The sequence below is a fragment of the Eriocheir sinensis genome, chromosome 55 (assembly GCF_024679095.1).
Source record: "Eriocheir sinensis breed Jianghai 21 chromosome 55, ASM2467909v1, whole genome shotgun sequence".
Classification (NCBI taxonomy): Eukaryota; Metazoa; Arthropoda; class Malacostraca; order Decapoda; family Varunidae; genus Eriocheir; species Eriocheir sinensis.
The window spans coordinates 9,055,296-9,080,407 of NC_066563.1; the positions used below are offsets into that span (position 1 = coordinate 9,055,296).

Consider the following 25,112-nt stretch of genomic DNA (forward strand, 5'->3'; position numbering starts at 1 on the left):
AAGAACGAGTAAGGAAGAACCATGAAACAATGAATGAAGGAGAATGCAAGTAGAGTGTCATGAGGGTGGGGTGGGGAGTCAGCAGGAAAGGGTGAGGGCTGAAGGGGTGGGGAAAGACGACATACACGGCTGACTTTGGGTGGAGTTGAGGGTGTGCAAGGGTGAGGCGGGTGAGGGTGGGCCAGGTTATAACGACAGGGTGCAAGGATGTGATGAAGGAGGGCGGGGTGAGGGCGTATGTGGAAAGGTGAGTTACTGGGTTGGCTGTGAGGAGTAAAATCACTATTCCTAAACGCATTTTTTTTTTTTTTTTTTTTTTTTTTTTTTTTACGTCTGAACCTATAGCGCCGGTAGGGTTGCTTGAGGGGACTGTATGGTAGTCGGCCCCAGCCCGTCATGGCGCAGGCAAGTGTTTATAGTGGCGCCATCTTCTCTTGGCTCATGCTGCCCCCCGGAACTCCTTCTTGATTCACTTGAACTTGGACTACCCATATGAATTTGATAAGCTTTTGACATATTCCTGTATTTTTTTTTTTCATAGTGTAGTATTTTGCAGATATTTTTTTTCCTCTCTGGTCTGTCTCCTTTCCCATTAAGAAGAGAAAGTAAAAAAAATCCTGCTAATTTGATAAGTTTTTGACATCCTCCTCTAACTTTCTTTTATATAGAGTAACATTTTGCAAGTATTTTTTTCCTCTCTGGTGGAAGAATAAAAAAAAAGATGAAAAATAAATAAGAAAAAGAAGAAAAACAAGGAAAAAAGTGAAGGAAAAGCAAAAAAAGAAAAGAAGAAAAATAAGAAAACTCCTGCTTATTACACATGTGGTTGCAGGATCGCGCCATTACCCTACTGAGCAGATTAAGCAGGAAAAAAAAGAGCAGATGATGGTCTCAGGTGAGGCGACAAAGCGGTCCACGTCATACATTATGCATCAGGTGTTCCCAGGTAAGGCGGGTGTTACATCATGACGTGTGGAAGAAAAGCGGTAAGGATGGATTATTCGTGTTTGTGTGTAAGTAGGTGGCGGGGGGGGGGGTTAGGGGGTATGTGTGTTTGTGCTTGTGTGTGTTGGGGGGGAGGTGTGTGTGTGTGTGTGTGTGTGTGTGTGTCTCTGTGTGTGTCTGTGTTTGTTTCTGTCTGTGTATGTGTCTGTGTGTGTGTGTGTGTGTGTCTGTGTGTGTGTGTGTGTGTGTGTGTGTGTTTACGTGTTTGCATGCGTCACTCACTCACATTTATAAAGAATACGAAAGAGCAGAAAAAAAATATAAAGAAAAATAAAGATAAAAAGAAGAAAAATGAATGAAGAATAGGAATGAACGAGTATAATAAAACAAAAAACATGAAAGAGAAAACAAATCACATATACTTGTAAATAAACTAAACCTTGTAAATAAACTAAACCAAGCTAGATGGTGAAACAAAAGGCAGGAATGAATGAATGAAAAGACCAAACGAGCGGAGCATAGGAAACAATGAAGAAAACAAGAGAGCCATAAATACAGCCAAGGATTCGAACTGGGTATACTTCACATCACCTTGACTCTCACTAAGGGTCGAATTCGTAAACATTATGGCTCCCAGGTACATAAATTTGACAAGGCTTTCGTAGTAGTTCGGGGCATTTCCAGCGGTAGTTTTATGACCTGGATGGTAGTTTGGCCCTTCTTCTCTACCGTGAACCTAAAGAAACATTCATTAAAACCCGATTACTCTCCTTTTTGGCCTTTGGAAATAGTCGTTGTGAGAGTCAGAAGCGTCTAAGAATACCAGTCTTTGTTCAAACCCCTTCTCTGATCTTTTTATTGAGGGTCTAAGGTCCATATTATTAAACGTACCAAGCTTCCTTCATTACCTTGACTCTCACTAAGATCAAATCCCTTCTCTGATCTTTTTATTGAGGGTCTAAGGTTCATATTAAACGTACCAAGCTTCCTTCATTACCTTGACTATCACTAAGTTCAAACCCCTTCTCTGATCTTTTTATTGAGGGTCTAAGGTTCATATTATTAAACGTACCAAGCTTCTTTTATCACCTTGACTCTCACTAAGATCAAACCCCTTCTCTGATCTTTTTACTGAGGGTCTAAGGTTCATATTATTAAACGTACCAAGCTTCTTTTATCACCTTGACTCTCACTAAGATCAAACCCCTTCTCTGATCTTTTTACTGAGGGTCTAGGTTCCATATTATTAAACGAACCGAACTTACTTTATTGCTATTTCCCAAGTCCACAGAGAAGATTAAATGGGAGGAAAGGACCCGAGGGAGCCTACGCCAGACCGGCCTCGATATATTAGAGAGACTATGGATCCTGATGTTTCTTGGCAATAGCTAGGCGTCAGAAACCGGTAAATACTATGCTCTGAGTACGACAATCTGGCAACGGTGGGCGATATGTTTAAGAGTACCAGCTTCAACGAGACTGCCTTCCCGGGACGCAGGGCAGAGAACGACATCCGGGTTGCAATAGTTCACCTTCTGTGGGTTTCCTCGGGCCAAGACAGATGGAGAATAATCAGATAGTTAAGACAATGAACGTTCCCTCTTTCCGACCCGGATTTAAGGCTGGACCTGATTCGTGGTAAAGGTTTCTGAATCGCTTTGAGTTTAGCGAGTTGGATTGGAGAGGATTGGAGAGGATTGGATCTTAAGTTTGGTGAGATGGATTGGATTGGATTGGATTGGACAGGATTGGATCGTGTTTGTTTAGAGTTGAAGAGGATTGAAGTTTGAGAAAAGGATTATGAAAGGCGAGAGAGAGAGAGAGAGAGATACACAGCTAAAGATGAGAATAGGAGAGGAGGAGGAAGGAGGGTGGAAGAGGGCAAAGAAAAGGAGGAGGAGGAAGAAAAAAACGATGAACAACAGGAATAAGAGAGTAAGAATAAAGACAAGGACAAGAAGAACAACAAAAAGAACAAGAATGAGAATGAGAACGAAAATAACAAGAACAAGAAGAACTAGAACAAGAATAACAACAAGAAGGGGAAAGAAGAAAATAAAAAAAGGAACCAAAACAACTACAAGGAGAATATAAATAAAACACAATAAAAAAAACATACAAGTAGAAGGTTTGAGATGCACGTTCGATATGGAGGAGGAAGAGGAGGGGGAGGAGGAGTAAGGCAGGAGTGGAAAGATGGATGGGGAGAAAGGTGAAGGTGTGGGAGGGTGGGGAGCAGAGAATAGGTGTGTGTGTGGGGGGGAGGAGGGGAGAAGGTGACACGCTTGGGTGATTTCATTGGGGTGACCGTGAGCAAATGGGGTGACATGGGGAAGAGGGGAGAGGAGGAGGAATAGGAAGAGGAGGGAGATGAAAAGATGAGAGTAGAGTGAAGGGGAGGAATAGGGAGAAGCATAAATAAACAGTGAGAAGATATAGGGAGAGAGAAAAGGGAAGAAAAGGTGGGGTAGGGGAGAGGGGAGAGGAGGAAAGGGAGAGGCGGTGAGAGAAGAGATGAAACAGTAAAGAGAAAGGGAAGGAAGAGAGAGAAGAAGAAATGGACCAAAGCGAAAAAAGAATGGAGGGAAGAAAAGGTGGGAGAGGGGAGAGAGAGAGGAAGAAGAGAAGATAGGAGTGGAGAGGAAGAAAAAGAGAGAAGAAAATAAACGAAGGGAGGAAGGAGAATGAATGAAACGAGGAGATAGGAAAAAACGGTGGAGAGAAATAAAAAAGGAGAGGGAAATCAGAAAGAACGGAGAGAAAAAAAAGAAAAGGAGAAAGAGTAGAAGATGATAGACAGAATGAAGATGAAGGAAGAGAAGTAAAATAAAAGGAGACAGATTGAGTTAGAACGGGAAGAAGGAAGAGAGAAGGAAAAAAAGAGACAGAGAATGATGATGACGATGAGGAGGAGGAAGAAGTGGAGATGAGAAATGACGTCAGCAGAAGGAGTAGAAGGGAAGGAGGAGCGAGGGAGAAGGGAGAGAGCGAAGAAGGGAGTGGCAGAAGGCGCTGACGTGAATGGAATAATAAGAAGCGAAGTAGTGGAGCGAAAAGAGAAAAAAAGAAAAAAGGGAGAGCATGATAAAGCAAGGTCAGTTTGTAAGAAGAGTCCGTTTTTTATTCTACCTTGGACATGGAAGACTATTTTATAATTTATTTTTACTATATGTTATTTATTTTATTATTTATTATCTATTGTATTTTTTTTATGTTATTATTTACTACTTGTTTCATGTTTTATTTATGCTATTACTTATCATCTATATTTTAATTTATTTATTTTCTAGTGTAGGAAATGAGATGAGAGCAGAAAATAAATGATGAAAAACCGTTAGTTAAAAAAAAAAAGGGAGTGCTTTATGAAGGGTAACATTAATAAGACAGGTTCACAAAATGCATTAAAGTTCTACAAAAAAAAAAATAATTGAATTCGGAATCCGGTTGGTACAGGTAAAGGTTGGGTTAATTATTTCTTATTTAATTTACTATGATAAGTTTCAGGGCAACTCACGTAAGCTTGAAATCATTCCTTCACGAACCACGAAATGATGATTCACCTCTGCACACCTAACGGCAATATCATCAACCTGTCGAGGGACCCCACAGGTAACAAGACTTCAGCTTCTATCTGTATAATCACCTACACACTTCCTACACTACTTCCTTCACGCACCAAAACGAAATGATTCACCTTTCCACACCTTACGGCAATATCATTAACCTGTCGAGGGCCCCCACAGATAACAAGACTTCAGCTTCTACCTGTATAATCACCTGCACACTTCCTACACTACTTCCTTCACGCACCCAAACGAAATGATTCACCTTTCCACACCTTACGGCAATATCATCAACCTGTCGAGGAACCCCACAGGTAACAAGACTTCAGCTTCTACCTGTATAATCACCTGCACACTGACACACCTGCTTCCTTCACGCACCAAAACGAAATGATTCACCTTTGCACACCTTACGGCAATATCATTAACCTGTCGAGGGGCCCCACAGGTAACAAGACTTCAGCTTCTACCTGTATAATCACCTGCACACTGACACACCTGCTTGTTTCCCGTGGGCAGTGTAGTGTATTCAATTTCTTCATCTTTTTTTTTTTATAGCAAGGGAGGCAGTTCAAGGACAAAAAAAATGGTCAGCAGCAAGAAAGTCCGCTAAACGCCACTCCGACAAAAGAAGAAAGAACAAAAGGACAGAAGAGAGGTCAGTATCGGGTGGAGAGGTGTCCTGATACTCTCCTGAAAGAGCTCGATTTGTACATAGTCGAGGTGCAACTGTATGGTAATTATGGAGCATTGAAACACCTTCTAATTATACTCTTCTTGGTACGTAGTGATTAGAGATGTGTTAATTGCCCTTGTCACGCGGAGCTGAGGTTTAGGTATACGGTAATTATACAACACGGAGACATTTTCTATAATTGGCAATACTTTCAGGAAAAAAAACTGCAATACTCTCAGGAAAAAAAATCTGGCAAATGCTGTTAAATACTTCCTTCTATTTCTTTTCTTGAATCAGTTTTCCACCTTTTCTTTCTCTTCCACATCCTATTTCTCCATACCTCCTCCTCCAGCTTTTCTTCTTTATCTTTCCGATCTTCTTTACCTCCTCCTCTTCCTCCTCCTCCTCCTGTTTCCCCTCTCCCTCTCCACCTAATTTTCCCCTTTCTTCCTCTCTTCCTTTTCCTTTTCTTCTGATATTTCTCTACATCCTCCTCCTCTTCTTCCTCCTTCCCCTTTCCACCACCACCATCACCACCTCCTCCTTCCTCTCCTCCTCTCCCTCCTCTTCCCTTTCCATAACCATCATCAACCCTCATCAGAAAACAAATACGGCTTTTTCTTCTTTTTCTCGTTCCTCCTCAGGTGATAATTGCCAGGTGTGGTAACGAGAGGAGGCCGCAAGCACTGGTTACCTGAGAAACGACCCGTGAATTACCTAGCGTACCTGTCGCAGCCAAGGTGAAGCCCCCGACAGGTATAATCGCATCCTCTTCCTCCTCCTCCTTCCCCTCCTCCTCCTCGTTATCGCCATCATCTTCCTCTCTTTGTACTTCTTTCATCCTAGTGTGTGTGTGTGTGTGTGTGTGTGTGTGTGTGTGTGTGTGTGCGTGTGTGTGTGCGTGCGTGCGTGCGTGCGTGCGTGTGTGCGTGTGTGTGTGTGTGTGTGTGTGTGTGTGTGTGTGTGTGTGTGTGTGTGTGTCGCGTAAGCTATGTCATATTGTGCTCCCAGAAATCAATAAAGAGGAAAAAAATAAAAATAAAAAGCGTCATTGTCTGCAGTGGAGTGAAATGAATGTCAAAGGTATTTAACGAGGACACCACCAACGAACAGGTAGATAAGTTTGTCATCACCACCATCATCACCACCGCCACCACCATCACAATCACCACCACAAGCTTAACCACCACCCTCACCACCATCACCATCACACCATCACCACAACCACCATCATCACCATCACCACCACCACCACCATCATCACAATCACCACCATATCACCACCACCACCACCATCATCACAATCACCACCACAAGCTTAACCACCACCACCACCATCATCATCACACCATCACCACCACCATCCTTCCCACAATCATAACCATCACCACCACAAGTCACCATCATTACCACCACAATCTTCATCACCATAGTCTTCATCATCACCACCATCACCACCATTACCAACGCAGGCTTGACCACCACCTTCAGCAGTCACCATTACCACCATCATTACCACCACAATCTTCATCACCACCAGCATCACCATCACCACAACCATAGCCACCACTACCACCATCACCACCATACCCTTCACCACCACCACCACCACCCTAGCCATCAGTTTCGTAACCTCACCCGACCAAAGTTTTTTTTTATGTTTATTCATTTTTCTACATTAAAGGTGACAGCTCAAGGACCGACCTCCCAAAATAAATAAAAAAAAAAGCGCAAAACGGGTCTTGTGTTGCTCTGAGGGTGGTTAGGTTGCCAAATTACAATCATCACCACTACACGAGAACATAAGAACATAGGGAGACTACAAGAGGCCGAATGCCCAACACAAGGAAGCTCCAGATTCCCCCCGCTGCCACCTGTCATCCTCGTCCATGTAGCCATCCAGTCTACTCTTAAAACAAGCTGTCGTCCCTGCACTCACTATGGGATTGCCGAGTCTATTCCATTCCCCCACCACCCTATTACTAAACCAATGCCTGCCTATTTCCCTCCTACATCTATACTTTTCTAATTTAAATCCATTACTGCGTGTTCTATCCCGCTGGCTAATTCTCAGAACTTTACTTATATCGCCTTTGTGGTAACCCTTGATCCATTTGAATACTTCTATCAGATCTCCCCGCACTCTTCGTCTTTCTAGAGAATATAAGTTGAGATGTAACAGCCTATTTTGATATGGGAGGTTCCTAAGCCCCTGAATCAGCTTGGTCATCCTCCTCTGAACTGATTCTAGCAAGTTGATGTCCATTCTGTACTACAATAGATCAAGGGCCAGCGAGGTGGAGATGAGCACTGAGGCCACGCGCAGCTAGAGGGTATGCTAACACCTTTTATCTACACTACTACAGTCATAATCATCAGCAGCGAGTAGCGGGCTTTTTATATTATTGTTTTCTTTTTTTGTGCCCTTGAGCTGTCTCCTTTGTTGTAAAAAAAAAAAACTCTCGATCGGTTACCTCACCTAAGAACAAAAGAAATATTGCACTAAGTGAGCCACGGATAAGATTAAAAAAGGAGAAATGCGTTAGTTTTATGAACACAAAGACAACACCAGAACTATGAGGTTAGATAAGCCACAGACAAGAAAAAAATACGTTAGCGGCAAATGAACAGAAAGACAACACAAGAATTATTAGGTTAGATAACCCATAGATTAAAAAAAGAAATACCTTAGATCTAAAGAAACAAAGACAACACAAGATTAGATTACATAAGCCACAGATAAGAAAAAAAAAGAAATACGTTAGCGGGAAATGAACAGAAAGATAACACAAGAATTAGGTGGTTAGGTGAGCCATAAATAAAAAATAAAAAAATAAAAAAATACCTTAGATCTAAAGACACAAAGGCAACACAAGATTAGGTTAAATAAGATACAGATAAAAAAAAAAAATACAAAGACAATCCAGAAACCATTAATACCTGTACAGCTTAGTGACGCGCTCCAAGGTCACCTGCCCGGCCCAGCACAGGTGTGGCGTGACCTGCAGCCCGCGTTACCTGCTCTCCCACGCCCTGCCCCAGCCACCCCCCCTTCACCCCCCCCCTCGACACCATCGCCCCCTCCCCCCGTGACCTTGGCAAAGCGTGACTCATGGGAATTAGTGGAGACAGGAGGACAATGGGATTCGGTTAATTGGTTATTGTTATTACCTGTTCGACTGCTCTTCCTCCTCCTCCTCCTACGACTACGACTACGACTACTACTACTACTACTACTACTACTACTACTACACCACTACGACTACCACAACTACTTCTATGGGTGTTGCAAAGATATAACGAATAACATGAATAAGATGATGATGATGATGATGAAGGAAAAGGAGAAATAACGAAAAGAAGAAAAAAAAAACGAAAATATACGAAGAAGAACATTGGCAGCGCTTTATTATTCTTGTTTCTTGTTTCTTGTTTTGTTTTTGTTTTGTTTGCCGGGAATCCTAATTTATATAACTGTTCACGGGTGGGAGAACAAACAAGACTCACCTGTTATATTACGTTTGCCATAAAAGTCTCTCGCGCACACACACACACACACACACACACACACACACACACACACACACACACACACACACACACACACACACACACACACACAGAGATAAAAAAAGAAAAGTTTGACGCGTAACTAAACTGCATTCTATTCAAATAAACTTGTTGTATATAATTTAAACCTCTCTTCTGTTCTTTTTATATTTCTCTGCGTGTGAAGCATCACTGTTCCGTAGTTTATGGGACAGATCCGGTAAAAACTTGATGTATATTATTTTACCCACCAAGTGGTATTAATCTCTCTCTCTCTCTCTCTCTCTCTCTCTCTCTCTCTCTCTCTCTCTCTGTGTGTGTGTGTGTGTGTGTGCAGTATTACCGTTCCTTAATTTATGGACGAGATCCGGTTTCTTCCTTGCCTAACCTCAAGGTCTAGCAAGGGAGAGGAGAGCCTCGCTAAGACCCTTCCTCGATTCCTGTGATGGGTAAATATTTTATGGGTGTCCTTGTGCCGGTGTACTTTAGAACAACGATGAGTCTCGCCAGGAAGTCTTACGGCGGGTTGGTTTGGCCCACGGTGTTATGGACTCGCTCAGCACGAGTATATGGCGTTGTCGAATCTTGTGCGGAAGGACAAAGATCAGGATCTTCAAGTCCCTTGTGCTCCCTGTCTTACTCTATGGCTGTGAGACATGGACACTAAATGGGGACTTAGAGAGGTGGATTAATGCCTTTGGTAATAAATGTGTACGCAGAATCATGGGATATCGCTGGAATGACTGTGCCAAAACGATGAATCTCCTTTGCGGCCTTCGGAAGTAGTTGTTGTGAATAAGGGACATTCCTAAACATTTCGGCGGCAAAGCACACACATTTGACAAGACTTTGATGGTGGTAGTGTGACCCTTCTTCTGTACCGTGAACCTAAAATACCACTCTTGAGAACCCGATTGATCCCCTTCGTGGCCTTTGGAAGTGGTTGCTGTGAGAGTCGAAGGCGTCTCACAATACCGACTTAGAGACCTCACAGCCCTCACGCCTTGTCCCTCGCTTAGACCTTGAGCCCTCCTAACGTGTGAGGTCAGCGGAGGTCAAACCAGTCCCGCCCCTTGCTCGCCTTCCTTCTATCTGGTCTCCTTCCCCCTCTGTTCCTTCCCTCATTCCTCCTTCTTATCTTCTGTTATCTTCTTTTTTTTGTTATCTTCTTCTGTTATCTTCTTCTGTTATCTTCTCTTATCTTCTGTTTTCTATTACTTTTATATCTGGTTTTCTTTTTCCTCTCTTCTCCCTTCATTTTTCCTCCTCTTCCATATTTTCATCTGTTTCTCCTATTTCTCCTCTCCGGTTCTCTTTCCTCTCTTTTCCTCCTCCTTCTTCCTCCTATTCCCTATTTTTGTCTGTTTCTCCTATTTCTCCTATCCGGTTCTCTTTCCTCTCTTTTTCCCTCCTTCCTCTTCCTTGTTTTCTGGTTTCTCCAACTTTTATATCTGATTTTCTTCTTCCTTTCTCTTCCCTTCCTTCCTTCTCTTCCCTATTTCCGTCTTTCTTCTGTTTTTCTTTGCTGGTCTCCTTCCTTTTTATTACCCTTTCTTTTCTTCCCTTCCTTCTCCACCTCCTCCTCTTCACCCTCTTCTTTTTCTTTACCCTTCCGCCTCCTCCTCCTCCTCCTCGGTAACACGTGTTGAGGGACCACCAGTGACCTTTCCCTCAATGTCTTCTGTTCTGCGCGAGAAGGAAAAGAAAAGGAAAAAAAATAACGATACTTCTTATGTGATTCAACTCGTGCATAGCGGAGACACATCCTGTTTGAGTGTGCGTGTGTGTGTGTGTGTGTGTGTGTGTGTGTGTGGGCGCGCGTATAGATAACAGTGACAAAATTTCCGTCCTTTATGAGATATCCAGTTTACACGTCATAGAGAAGGAATCCAAACCCTTATAAAGGAATCCAAACCCTTTTTTGTGTGTTCTGAATCCCCTCTCATCGCTGTATCATCTCCCGTTGCTTCATTCTCATCTTCCTACATCTTCAGTGACTCCTCCTCCTCCTCCTACTCCTCCTCCTCCTCGTCCTCCTCCTCCTTCTCCTTTACGATAACAGGAGGGCAAGTTTTTAGGCCGCCCCATCTCCCTTGTTCCTAAATGTTGCTTGTTTGGGAGGAGCAAGGAAGGGGGGAGAAGGGACAAAGGAAAGAGAAACAGGGAGGAAAGGAGGAATGGAGGAGCGAGGGAGGAGGGAGAAGGGACAAAGAAAAGGAGAAACAGGAAGGAAAGAAGAAATGGAGGAGTGAGGGAGGGGGAGCAGGGACAACGGAAGGAAAAACAGGGAGGAAAGGAGGAATGGAGGAGCGAGGGAGGGAAGCGAAGGGACAAAGAAAAGGAGAAACAGGAAGGAAAGAAGAAATGAAGGAGCGAGGGAGGGGGAGAAGAGACAACGGAAGGAGAAACAGGGAGGAAAGGAAGATTGAAGGAGAGAGGGAGGGAAGAGAAGGGAGAACGAAAGGGGAAACAGAGAGGAAAAGAGATGTGGTAAATGCGGAGAGGGAAAAGGGAAGATAAAGTAAGAGAAAGAGATAGAGAGAGATGAATGAGTGAGAGTGAGCGTTTGAGGAATGGATAAAAGGAATATATATAAGGTTTGATAAATGCGTGACAAAGAAAAAAAGAAAAATAGAGTAAAACAAAGAGAAGAGCCTATGAGTAGAGATGAATAATAGGGAGAAGAAGAGAAGAAAAGATAATGAAAGAGAAATGAAAGAGAGTCAAGAAGAAAATATAGAGTTTACGAAGGAAAGAAAGACGTAAAATGAGATAAAACACGGAATAAAAGAGGAATAAAATAAAGAAAAGGAAAAATATATAAAACAAAGGAAAAGAAGAATAAGTAGCGAAGACATGAATGGAAGAAAGGTGAAATGGAGGTGGAATGTAACGGAGAGGAGAGGAAGGAAGGAAGGACATTTGGAGAAGGAGAGCGAGAACTGTAAGAAGTATTATAGAGAGAGAAGAGAAAAGACAAAGGAAAGATGAAAAGAAGGATAAGTAGAATGAAAGCATGAGGAGTAGAAAGGTAGATAAAATGGGAAACGAGGAGAAATACGGAATAGAAAAGAGAAAAAAATAATGGAAAAGAGAAAGAGAAAAGAGGAGAAGGTATGATATGAAAGGAAGAAAATGAGGAAAGAGAAGGAAGAATTAGAAAGAAAAGGGAGGAATAAGAACAACAAATGAAGAATAAAGAGGAGAAATAAAAAATGAAGAAGAGAAATGAGGAGCGAAGAAGAAGAATGAGTAAAAAATCAGGAATAAGTAAGAGGAAAGAGGAAGAAAGAGGTAGAATGCCGAAGTAAGAGGAAGAAGAATTAAGAGGAAGCAGAATACAAGAAAATCAGTAACGAATAACAAGGAAGTGAAGAAAAATGAAGAAAAGAGAGGAGAAAAAAAAAAAGGAAAAAATGAGAATAATTAAGAAAAACAATAAATAACAGAAGTGAGGAAGAAAAAAATAAGAAACGAAAAGGAAAAAAGGAAATTAGAAGGAAGAGGAAAAATGATGAAGAAATGAAAACAAATAAATACAAAACAATAAATAACTTAGAAGCAAAGAAAATAATGATACAGAAGAGAAGGAAACAAGGGAGTAATTATCATGGAGAGGCTCAAGGGCAAAAAAAAAAGTTATTAGTGAGCAGGTGTTAATTACTGATGAAGGCAATTAAAGCAGGAAAATTACCAGGTGGGAAGAGTGCAATTAAGGTGAGCGGGAAACAACGAAAAAACAATGAAAACAAGATGACGAGATAAGAGAGAGAGAGAGAGAGAGAGAGAGAGAGAGAGAGAGAGAGAGAGAGAGAGAGAGAGAGAGAGAGAGAGAGAGAGAGAGAGAGAGAGAGAGAGAGAGAGAGAGAGAGAGAGAGAGAGAGAGAGAGAGAGAGAGAGAGAGAGAGAGAGAGAGAGAGAGAGAGAGAGAGAGAGAGAGAGAGAGAGAGAGAGAAAGAGAGAGAGAGAGAAAAGAAAGAAAATAGGAAAGAAAGAAAGAAAGAAAAAGAAAGAAAAAAAAGAAAGAACGAAAGAAAAAGAAAAGAAGAAAGAAAAAAAGAGAAAGAGAAAGAGAAAAGAAAGGAGAGAAAGAAAACGGGCGAAAGAATGGAAAATACGAAAGAAAGAAAGAAAGAAAGAAAGAAAGAAAGAAAGAACCGTAAAGCAGAACAAAGAAAAATGACGGAACGAGGGAGAGCGCAAAAAAAGAAGAAAACTAATTTAATATAACAGGAAATTGAAGGACAAACGTGGGCAGTTGAGGGAAAGACGAAGAAAGGAGGAGGAGGAGAAGGAGGAGGAAGAGGAAGAAGAGGAATAGGAGGAAAGAGTAAATACAGATGAGAAAGGTAAAGGAAGGAGGAGGAGATGGAGGAGGAGGAGGGAGGATAAATAAGGAAGAGGAAGTGGAGGGCAGGTAAGGGAGGAGGAGGAATGAACGATGAGGAATGAGGAACCAGAATGAAAGGAGGGAAGGAGGATAAGGAAGAGAAAAGAGAGGAGATAGTGGAAAGATGGAAGGATTTAAGTTTAAGGAAAAGGAGGAGAAGGAAGAAGCACAGTGAGGAATGAAGGAAAAGAGAGATAAGAAAATAAACTGAAGAAAAAAAAGAACAATAAGGAAAATTAGAAGGAAAACGAAGATAGATTATAAAGAAGAAACAAACAGATTGAAACAGTAGTAGTAGTAGTAGTAGTAGGAGGAGGAGGAGGAGAAGGAAAACGAAAACAACTAGAAACAAAATAGGAACAAACAAATGGAAGGAGGAGGAGGAGGAGGAGGAGGAAGAGGGAGGGAATGAGGAGAAGGAGGAAAACGAAGATAGATGAAAAAAAGCCAGGAGGAAGAGGAAGAGGAGGAAAATAAGGACACATGGGAAAGAAAGACAAAAATATGGAGGCAGAAGAAGGAAAGAGGAGGAGGAGGAAGAGGTGGAAGAGCAGAAGGAGGAGGAGGGGGAGGAAGAAAAGAAGATGGCAAAGTTAGAGGTGGTGGTTTCAAGGGTGGAAGAGAAGGAGGAGGAGGAGAAGATGCGAGTTAGAGGTGGTGGTTTCAAGGGTGGAAGAGAAGGAGGAGGAGGAGAAGATGCGAGTTAGAGGTGGTGGTTTCAAGGGTGGAAGAGAAGGAGGAGGAGGAGAAGATGAGAGTTAGAGGTGGTGGTTTCAAGACTGGAAGAGCAGGAGGTGGAAGAGGAGGAGATGGCAGATTTAGAGGTGGTGGTTTCAAGACTGGAAGAGCAGGAGGTGGAAGAGGAGGAGATGGCAGATTTAGAGGTGGTGGTTTCAAGACTGGAAGAGCAGAAGGAGGAGGAGGAGAAGATGGCAGAGTTAGAGGTGGTGGTTTCAAGACTGGAAGAGCAGAAGGAGGAGGAGGAGAAGATGGCAGAGTTAGAGGTGGTGGTTTCAAGGGTGGAAGAGAAGGAGGAGGAGGAGAAGATGGCAGAGTTAGAGGTGGTGGTTTCAAGACTGGAAGAGCAGAAGGAGGAAGAAAAGAAGATGGCAGAGTTAGAGGTGGTGGTTTCAAGGGTGGAAGAGAAGGAGGAGGAGGAGAAGATGGCAGAGTTAGAGGTGGTGGTTTCAAGACTGGAAGAGCAGAAGGAGGAGGAGGAGAAGATGGCAGAGTTAGAGGTGGTGGTTTCAAGACTGGAAGAGCAGAAGGAGGAGGAGTAGAAGATGTCAGAGTTAGAGGTGGTGGTTTCAAGACTGGAAGAGCAGAAGGAGGAGGAGGAGAAGATGGCAGAGTTAGAGGTGGTGGTTTCAAGACTGGAAGAGCAGAAGGAGGAGGAGGAGAAGATGGCAGAGTTAGAGGTGGTGGTTTCAAGACTGGAAGAGCAGAAGGAGGAGGAGGAGAAGATGGCAGAGTTAGAGGTGGTGGTTTCAAGGCTGGAAGAGAAGGAGGAGGAGAAGATGAGAGTTAGAGGTGGTGGTTTCAAGGGTGGAAGAGAAGGAGGAGGAGGAGGAGAAGATGGCAGAGTTAGAGGTGGTGGTTTCAAGGGTGGAAGAGAAGGAGGAGGAGGAGAAGATGGCAGAGTTAGAGGTGGTGGTTTCAAGGCTGGAAGAGAAGGAGGAGGAGAAGATGAGAGTTAGAGGTGGTGGTTTCAAGGGTGGAAGAGCAGAAGGAGGAGGAGGAGAAGATGGCAGAGTTAGAGGTGGTGGTTTCAAGGCTGGAAGAGAAGGAGGAGGAGAAGATGAGAGTTAGAGGTGGTGGTTTCAAGGGTGGAAGAGAAGGAGGAGGAGGAGAAGATGGCAGAGTTAGAGGTGGTGGTTTCAAGGCTGGAAGAGAAGGAGGAGGAGAAGATGAGAGTTAGAGGTGGTGGTTTCAAGGGTGGAAAAGCAGAAGGAGGAGGAGGAGAAGATGGCAGAGTTAGAGGTGGTGGTTTCAAGGCTGGAAGAGAAGGAGGAGGAGAAGATGAGAGTTAGAGGTGGTGGTTTCAAGGGTGGAAGAGAAGGAGGAGGAGGAGAAGATGGCAGAGTTAGAGGTGGTGGTTTCAAGGGTGGAAGAGCAGAAGGAGGAGGAAGAGGAGAAGATGGCAGAGTTAGAGGTGGTGGTTTCAAGATTACACAAATGAACAAAAGGGAGAATAAGAAGATAAGAAAGACATAAACCTTGATAAATGACACTGAAGAAAAAGGAGGATTAATAAGGAGTAAAAGAGCAGTGAGATGAAGGAAAGGAAAAACATAAAAAAACAAATAAAGAACGCTACTTGAACGTAAGACTCGCGCCGTGGCTCAAGACTAACGAGGCAATGAAAGGAAACATTCGGAGGAGAAACAAAAGAGGCGTGACGGACCTCCGCGATGCAGCCTCCTAAAAGACTCCTCCCAACGCCGCTGAGCTCACGAGACGAACTACCTTTTTTTTTTTTTTTTTTACTTTATCTTATAGTCACTTCACGCTTCCCCAATGTGCTGTGCTGTGCTGGTTTTTCTCTCTCTCTCATTTATTACTTTTTTCATTGATTTTATTTATTCATTCATTTTCTCTTTTTGTAAACTGTCTATCGTTATCTGTCTGTCTATCTGTCTCTATCTGTCATTTATATATCTTATTTTATCTATTTATCTATCTACCTATCTATCTATCTCTTCCGCTGGTCAGTCGTTCATTAGAGTTAGTTAATAAACCTTATGATACATCTTTATCTATCTCTCTATCTCTCTATCTCTTTATCAATCTTGAAACGGAAAAGTTGCGCTGCGTCCCAGTTCACCTTCCTAATGATCTCTCTCTCTCTCTCTCTCTCTCTCTCTCTCTCTCTCTCTCTCTCTCTCTCTCTCTCTCTCTCTCTCTCTCTCTCACTATCTATCTATCTATTGCTCCATCATCTATTCCTCTATCTCTGTAACTATCTCATAGCGGAGGGGTGACGCTGCGGCCCAGTTCACCTCTCCATCGTTCTATTTTTCACTCTATGTCTTTCTCCCTATCTCTTTTGGAGCGCAGGTGTGGCACGGCTCAGTTCACCTTTCCATTTCGAGCCCAGGCAAGACGAATGACCCACCTCGCTGCGTCAGGAGGCCTCAGGGTCAAGCCGTCCGCGCAGCTCACGAACCCGACCCCCACTAATACCTTCTTCCACCCAAAATAAGAGAAGCAGCGCAGGGCCACCGAGCCATTGAGATCGCATTCTATGTTCCACTTTCTATCAATGCAGAGTCACTGGCGCGCCCGTTTTTCCTTTTAAGGGGGGACTGTGGAAAAAAAATAAAAGTTCCCGTCTCGCTAAGGTTTAATGGGAGGCGCACGCACGTTCTCTCTCTCTCTCTCTCTCTCTCTCTCTCTCTCTCTCTCTCTCTCTCTCTCTCTCTCTCTCTCTCTCTCTCTCTCTCCTTGGCGGGCTTAATCCCCTTGAAGTGAATACCTGGACGTGTGATGTGCGTCCAGGGACGTTTTATTATTTTGTGTTGAGGAATTCGTGCAAAGGAGATGAAGTGGAAGGAGGAAACGAGGCGAGGGAGGCGTGGGTAGAACTGGAGAAGTGAAAGAGAGCAGAAAGGGAGGGGAGTGAGGGAGAAGATAACTGGAGGAGAGAAACAGAGCAGAAAGGGAGGGGAGTGAGGGAGAAGATAACTGGGAAGGGAGAGAAAGAGAGCTGAAAGGGAGGGGAGTGAGGGAGAAGATAACTGCAGAAGTGGAAGAGAGCAGAAAGGAAGGGGAGTGAGGGAGAAGATAACTGGGAAGGGAGAGAAAGAGAGCAGAAAGGGAGGGGAGTGAGGAAGAAGATAACTTGGGAAGGGAGAGAAAGAGAGCAGAAAGGGAGGGGAGTGAGGGAGAAGATAACTGGAGAAGGGAGAGAAAGAGAGCAGAAAGGGAGGGGAGTGAGGGAGAAGATAACTGGAGAAGGGAGAGAAAGAGAGCAGAAAGGGAGGGGAGTGAGGGAGAAGATAACTGGAGAAGGGAGAGAAAGAGAGCAGAAAGGGAGGGGAGTGAGGGAGAAGATAACTGGAGAAGGGAGAGAAAGAGACCTGAAAGGGAGGGGAGTGAGGGAGAAGATAACTGGAGAAGGGAGAGAAAGACAGCAGAAAGGGAGGGGAGTGAGGAAGATAACTGGAGAAGGGAGAGAAACAGAGCAGAAAGGGAGGGGAGGAGAAGATAACTGGAGAAGGGAGAGAAAGAGCAGGAAGGGAGGGAGAAGATAACTGGAGAAGGGAGAAGAGAGCAGCAAGAGGGGTGAGGGAGAAGATAACTGGAGAAGGAGAGAAAGAGCAGAAAGGGAGGGGAGTGAGGGAGAAGATAACTGGAGAAGGGAGAGAAAGAGAGCAGAAAGGGAGGGGAGTGAGGGAGAAGATAACTGGAGAAGGGAGAGAAAGAGAGCAGAAAGGGAGGGGAGTGAGGGAGAAGATAACTGGAGAAGGGAGAGAAAGAGAGCAGAAAGGGAGGGGAGTGAAAAAGAAGATAACTGGAGAAGGGAGAGAAAGAGAGCTGAAAGGGATGGGAGTGAGGGAGAAGATAACTGGAGAAGGGAGAGAAAGAGAGCAGAAAGGGAGGGGAGTGAGGGAGAAGATAACTGGGAAGGGAGAGAAAGAGAGCAGAAAGGGAGGGGAGTGAGGGAGAAGATAACTAAAGTGAAGAAAAGCAGGAATTAAGGGAGTGGAAGAGAGAAAACCTGGAAAAGTGAGAGGTGGAGTAAGAAGGGAGGGAGGGGGAGAGAGAAGAGCTGGAGAAGTGGAGGGAAGAGGTGAGAAGGAGGAAATGGGGAAGAGCTGGGCTGGAGAAGTGATAGAAAGAGCAGAGAGAACGAGAGAGGAGCTGTAGAAATGAAAGGAGGAGATAAGTAGAAGAGAATGGGCGAAAGGACAAAATGGAATAAAAGAAGATAAGGAAGGAGAAAGAGTGGAATGATAGGGATTACTGGAAGATTTTTTTTTTTTTTTTTACAGCTAAGGAGACAGTTCAAGGGCGTAAAGAAAAATATAAAAAAAAGTCCGCTACTTACTGCTCCTGAATAGAGGTCAAAGGAGTGGCACTTGTAGAGAGGAGGAGGAGGTAGAAGAGGAAGGAAGGAGCAGCCGAGAGGAAGGAATATATATAAGAAGTTAGAGAAGACAAAGAGAAAAAAGAAGAAAACGAAAACGAAGAAAACTAGAAAAAGAGGAGAAAGAAGAAGAGATAGAGGAGAAGAGCTAGTGGAAGAAGAATAGAGGAAAAACGACTCATCTTCAGCGCTAACCCACTAACCCTCTTCTCGCCATAACCTTGACAAAATAAACAAAAAAATATATATAAAGAAATGAAAACAAAAGAAGTGTGTGTGTGTGTGTGTGCGTGTGTGTGTGAGGGGGGTGGGGGCGACTCAGCGGTAAAGCAGTGAAATATATGGGAATGGAAAGGGGTGAAGATGGGATGATGGGTGAGTGAGGTGGGGTGTGGGGTGGGGTGAAGGGGTGAATGGGTGTGTGGGTGGGAGTGTGGGGGTGAGGCCAGACAGACAGACAGGTGAAGAGTGTGGGGGGGGCGGAGGGGGGGGACGGTCACCTGTTGCAACGGGGTCAGGTTCCCACATTAAGCAGCCGCGTCCACACTCACGTTCCCTTTAAAAAGCCGCTCACGCACAAACAAACACACACGACGAGCTGTACATGAACGGCCGGTCACGTGATGCATTCTTGGGCTCATTCAGACTTTTATTCATTCATTCAGACCTTAACCTTACTTTCATGTGCTAAAATACAGTGACACATACAAACGTACATACAGATTCAAACACATACAAACACACATGAACGGCCGGTCACGTCCATTCATACTTTTGTTCATTCATTCAGACTTTAACCTTACTTCCATGTGCTAGAATACAATGATACATACAAACATACATACAGATTCAAACACATACAAACACACATGAATGGCCAGTCACGTGATATTCTAGGACTCATTCATGCTTTTATTCATTCATTCAGACCTTAAACTTACTCCCATGTGTTAATATACAGTGATACATACAAACATACATACAGATTCAAGCACATACAAACACACATGAACGGCCGGTCACGTGATATATTCTTAGACTTATTCGGACGTTTACTCATTCACTCATTCAGACCAAACTTTCGTATCTTAAAATGCAGTGGTATACATATTAACATACAAACACACCTTCTACCTTACTCTCATACGTCAAAATACAGTGATGCATATAAACAGACAGAAAAACACACAAACAGCCATATAAAAACACACAAATACCCACACACACAGACAAACAAACATCAATATATACATTTACACACGCAGTTTATTTATTACGTATGCAAGAGAGGAGAAGAAAAAAATGTTACCAGATAAAACACACACACACACACACACACACACACACACACACACACACTCCTACCCCTCATATGCACCGTCCCTCCCTCCCTTCCCTCCACCCACCTCCTTTCTTCCCCCCCTCCCTCCTCTCCCTCACACACCCCTTCCTCTCTTCCCACTCCCCTCCTTCCCATACCCTCCCCCCCTACACACAAAAGGCAGGCGGTACAACATAATTAATAGGTAGCAACAAAAGAAATCTCGCGAGGAAACAACTTAATGCATTCAAACTCCATATACGGACCTATGATAGATTTGTCTTGTTCACTCCCCTCCCTCCCCCTCCTCCTCCTCCTCCTCCTCTTACTCCTCCTCCTCTTTCCTCTCTCTCCTTTCTTTTTCTCTTTATTTTCTTTCCCTCTCTGTTTGTCTCTTTTTCGCTGCTTCTCTTTTACTGTTTCTTTTCTCTGTGTTTTTCTCTTTTTGCTTCTTTTTCATTTTCTTTCATTTTTTTTCTTTTTTTATCTTCACTTTCTTTTTTTCTTTTTCATTTTTCTCCTCTCTTACCATTTTTTCCTTTTTTCCTTTTTCTCCTTCTCTCTTCTTTTCTCTTTTTCGCATTATCACTTTTTCATTTGTTTAATTTTTTCTTTTCGTCTTTTCTCTTTTTTCTATTTTTTCTCTATTTCTTTTGTTCTTTTCCTTTCTTTTTTTCTTTTTCTCTGTTTTCCTCATTTTTATTTATCTCTCTCCTGCTCACTTCTCTTTCTCTAACCCCCTCTCTCTCTACTCCCCTTCTCTCCCGCCCCCTTTTCTCCCCTCCCCCTCTCTCCCCTTTCTCCCTTTCCCCTCCCCTCCCCCCTTCCCCTCCCCCCACATCATAATAACAACATACATCATCACACACAACATTTCCCAGCCTTCGAATGCAAAAACTCATCTTCCTCATATTTTTTTCTTTTTCCTTCATTTTCTGGTACATTTTACTTCACCTTTTTCACACATTTTTCTCAGCCTTCAAAAAAATCCACCTTAATTTTCTAGTACACACGTTCCCTCCACTCCTTCCCTCCACCCCTTCTCCAAGACACGAAGATAGATAGATAGATAGATAGATAGATAGAGAGAGAGAGAAAGCAAAAAAGGCTACGTATATATATTTACATTCGACTCTCATGGGCAGTGTGGGAAATAGGGCAACTTCAGGGCCGTGGCGGTAGTGAGGAGCGTGATGGGCATGCGTGGGTGGGGGGAGGGGTGCATAAGAGGCGGAGGAGTGAGGGGGAAGATGGGTGAGGGGAGCGGTGAGGGGGGGGGGGGGCGGATTCATAGGAGAGGAAGAGGAAGAGTAGAAGACGGGAGGTTACGGAGGTGCGTGGGTGGTGGTGGGTGGTGGAGATGGGTAGGTGGGTAGGTGGGAAAGGTGGGCAGGTGAGAGAGGAGAGGGACGTGGGAGGGGGGAGACCCGGGAGAGGAGGTGCTGGGGAGGGGTTATGAGGTTACAGGGGTGCGTGGGTGGTTGTGAGTGGTATACAGGTGGGTGGATGGGTCAGGTAAGCAGGCAGTGGGCAGGTGGGCAGACAGGTAGGAGGAGACGTGGGTGGGGAAAGAAAAGATACTGAGGTGGGGTTATGACGTTACGGGGGTGGTGGTGATTGCCACAGATGGGTAGGAAGGTGGGTAGGGCAGGTGGGTGGTGGGTGGATGAGTTGGTAGGTGGAAGGGTATGTTAGATGGGTGATGGAAGGTACTGGGGTGGGGTTTGGGGCAGATAGGTGGGTTGGTGGAAGGTAGGTGAGGGTAGCTAGGTGGATAGGTGGGGTGGGGCAGGTAGGTAGGTGGATAGATGGGGTGGGGCAGGTAGGTAGGTGGATAGGTGGGGTGGAACAGGTAGGTGAGTGGTGCAGATGGGTGGCTAAGTGGAAAATACATCGGGAGAAAAAAAAAGACGGAAAAAAGTAAAGTAAATAAATAAAAAGAAGTAAGATGATAAACAATAAAATATACATCTGGGGTGGATGGGGTAGGTGGGGGTGGGTGAGAGCAAGTAAGTAGGTGGATGGCTGGGAAAAGTGGGTGACTGGGGCAGGTGGGTGTGGGTAGGTGGGTGTGGGTAGGTAGGTGGGTGGGTCGGTGTGGATGGGGGTAGGAAGGGCAGATGGGTGGATGGGGCATATAGTTTGGTGGGGTGGGGTAGGGGGGGCCAGGTGGGAAGGTGTGGGTAGGTGGGTGGGTAGGTGGGTAGTGGGGGGGGTTAGGTGGGCGCACATATCATCACCACCCACAAAGGCTCATCACCTCCGCCCAGTGAGCCGCCAAGACCAGCGTGCCAGTTCAAGGTTGTGCGCGCAGCCTCCGACCCACTAATTATTGTCTTTACAGGTGAGAAATGGAGGCACAGGTAGAGTGGTCTGAGTTTCTTTCTTACGGTTACTTCTTTATTTATATCTATTTTTTATTTATTATTTTTTTATTCTCACTAATTATTGTCTTTACAGGTAAGAAATGTATGCTCGGGTGGCGTGTTATGTTTTTTTTTACGCTTAATTTTTATTTATTTATTTTTATTTATTCTTTATTTCTTATTCTTTGTTATCTTATTTTTTTATTCCATTTTTATGCTAACTTCTTTATTGGTGTTTTCTTTTATTTCTTATTCTTTATACTGCATTGTTTATTGGCTTGCTTCTATTCCTTTTTCATGCTTACTTTTTTATTCGTGTTTATTTTTATTTTTTTTATACTTTTTTATACTTTTTGTTCTTTGTTTTTCCGTCTCTCTTTCTCTCTCGATGTTTATTTTTTTATTTTTCTATTCTTTATATTGTATTGTTTATCGGCTTGCTTCTTTTCCTTTTTATTCTCTGTTTTCGTCTCTTACGTTCTTTCTCTCACGATATATTTTGTTTTCGTTTTTTTAATATTTATTTTTTTATTTATTTTTCGTCAAGCGTTTGTTCATTTTTTTTGTTTTATTCTACTCCCTGTTCGTTGTTGCTCTTTTTTTCTTTCCATTTATCATTCTTTCTTTCCATTCATTATCTTTCTTTGCCATTTCCATTCATTATCTTTCTTTGCCATTTCCATTCATTATCTTTCTTTACCATCCTTTCTTTCCATTCTTTCCATTTATCTTTCTTTCTTTCCATTCATTATCTTTCTTTACCATCCTTTCTTTCCATTCTTTCCGTTTCTCTTTCTTTACTATTCTTTCTTTCCATTTATCATTTTTCTTTCCTTTATCATTCTCTCTCATTGAATTTACTTTCCCTGGTCTTAGTCACTTCGATTTATTTATTCATTCATTCACTTGTAAATTGTGGAGGTGCTGTACAATATTTCTTCATCTTTTTACTCATATTTATTGCATCTTCTTTCCAGTCGCCTCTTCCTTTAACTCACTAACACCATTAATTCTTTTTTTTTCAGTCTCCGTTCTTTTATCTTACGTCACTTCTGTATCTTCAATTCGTTATCTTTTTACATCTTTGTATCGCAGTTTATTTCCAGTCGTCTCTTCCTATGACTCACTAACGGTATTATTCTTTTACCATCTTCGTTTTTTATCTTACGCCACCTCAGTACTTTTAGGGAGAGAGAGAGGGAGGAGGAGGAGGAGGAGGAGGAGATAATAGGCAGGGTACAGAGCGATCATTCTCACGCCAAACACACACACTCACACACCCGCGTCTCATTTTCTTCGGCTCCGTTTTCTTCGGTGGTAATAATGTTCTCGATACGGCCCCATGAAGATGATATCACGCGCCGGGTTCGAGTCTCGCTGGCTCGCCCCCCACCACAAGGCCAGCGTCGGGGCACGTGATACACAGACTCGAATTATCACACGTTTCGGGGTCTTGTTACGTGGGTTTGGGAAGGCTACAGAGAAGATACGTCGGGTTGCTACCATGACTGTTTTTCCCGTTCATGGCGCAGAAGACTTCATAAACTATCTCTTGTTCTTCTTATTGTAGGTGGTTTTCATTTTTTTTTACGTTTTTTCCTTTTTTTCCTGTTTTGCTCTTCCTCTTTCTTCTCTGTGTTTTATTTTTCTACCGCTTATTCTTCTTAATGCTAGGTGGTTTTCATTTTTTTCCCCGTTTTTCCTCTTTTTCTCCTGTTTTGCTGTTCCTCTTCCTTCTCTGTGTTCCATTTTCTCACTTTTCTTCATTGTTTCCCTGTTTTCCCTTCTTCCTCGGTGTTTTATTTCTGTTGTTTTTTTCAGAGTTTTTCTTCCTCCTCTTCTTAATCGGTGCTTTTTTATATCACTTGTTTTTACTGCAGTGTTTTCTTCGTTGTTTTCCTTCTTCCTCGGTGTTTTATTTCTGTTGTTTTTTCAGAGTTTTTCTTCCTCCTCTTCTTAATCGGTGCTTTTTTATATCACTTGTTTTTACTGCAGTGTTTTCTTCCTTGTTTTCCTTCTTCCTCGGTGTTTTATTTCTGTTGTTTTTTCAGAGTTTTTCTTCCTCCTCTTCTTAATCGGTGTTTTTTTATATAACTTGTTTTTACTGCAGTGTTTTCTTCCTCTTCCTCTTCTTCCTCGATGCTTTTTATATCGCCAGGGTCGAGAAACCACCCACGGAAACCCCTACAACAACGTCTGCAGAGCCTTCATAATAACTGCACTAAGGTTTCGAGGAGTCTGATGAAATGGGTCACAGCCTCGCCGGAGCCCTGGGTCATGTCACGCTGGCCGCCTCTTCTCTCACGGATCTTCTTCGCCTGACCCAGTAAATAAAAGTGAACTCTCATGGACTGATTTTTCTTTTTGATCCGCATGATCTTGACTTGAAATATCGCTTAAGCGTGATAGAGATGGGTCTAGCGGTTCATTTTTTCGCGGTTTTGTTCTTACGTGCGTTGTCTACGGTATATGCTTCAGACTATTTTGTACTAACCTCTCACTGTAGAGCCTCCCTTTGTATAACTTGAACTCTTTCCGAAAGCGAGGGTCAAGACATCACTAACATTGCTTCTGGCGTCGTCCTCTGTCTTCTTTTTATACGGAGTCATGGCCGCTCACCTGTGCTGTGGAAGAGATATATACATGTGAAGAGTGTTTATTTTCGGTACACAAAGGTCTTGAATACTTAAAAATAGACCGTAAACTGCACAATAAAAATTAACTGTAGAAAATGATAAAAAAAAAACTACCTGAAAATAGACTGTAAAACCTCTACTGTAAAAAAATATTGCAAAACTAATTACTGAAAAAATACTAGAAAAACAACAGAAAAAATGCGATAAAAATACTTAGCATACTTTAAACAGACTACAACTAAACTAAAAAAAATAAACTAAAAAAAATGATACTTGAAATCCTTTATAGATATTAAAACCATATTAATAGTAGACGATAAAGTGAGATAAAAATATCGACCTAAGATCCTTGAAATAAACATGAAGAAGCGGAAGCGTGATTTTCCGTATACATAAACCTAAAAAATCCACATTCCAATACCAAAGTGAAATTCAGCTCAAGGCATTCATTCTTCCTTCTTATCTTAGAAACATAAGAGTCGAGGTAGGAAATAATGTACTGATCATATTTTGCGAGACTCTTGGCCTTAAAAATATATGAAAACAAATCATTCGCAGTATTTCCCTTGTGTCGATT

General features: G+C 43.0%; 1 protein-coding gene across 1 annotated transcript in view; it reads right to left on the bottom strand.

Moving 5' to 3' along the window:
• Positions 1–24,514, bottom strand: part of LOC126984030 (armadillo-like helical domain-containing protein 3) — a 68,728-nt gene extending 44,214 nt beyond the window's left edge. The window contains exon 1 of the mRNA XM_050837389.1: positions 24,394–24,514. The gene's annotated coding sequence lies outside the window, so the exon portion shown is untranslated. The remainder of the gene's footprint in view (positions 1–24,393) is intronic.
• Positions 24,515–25,112: the final 598 nt, after the last annotated feature.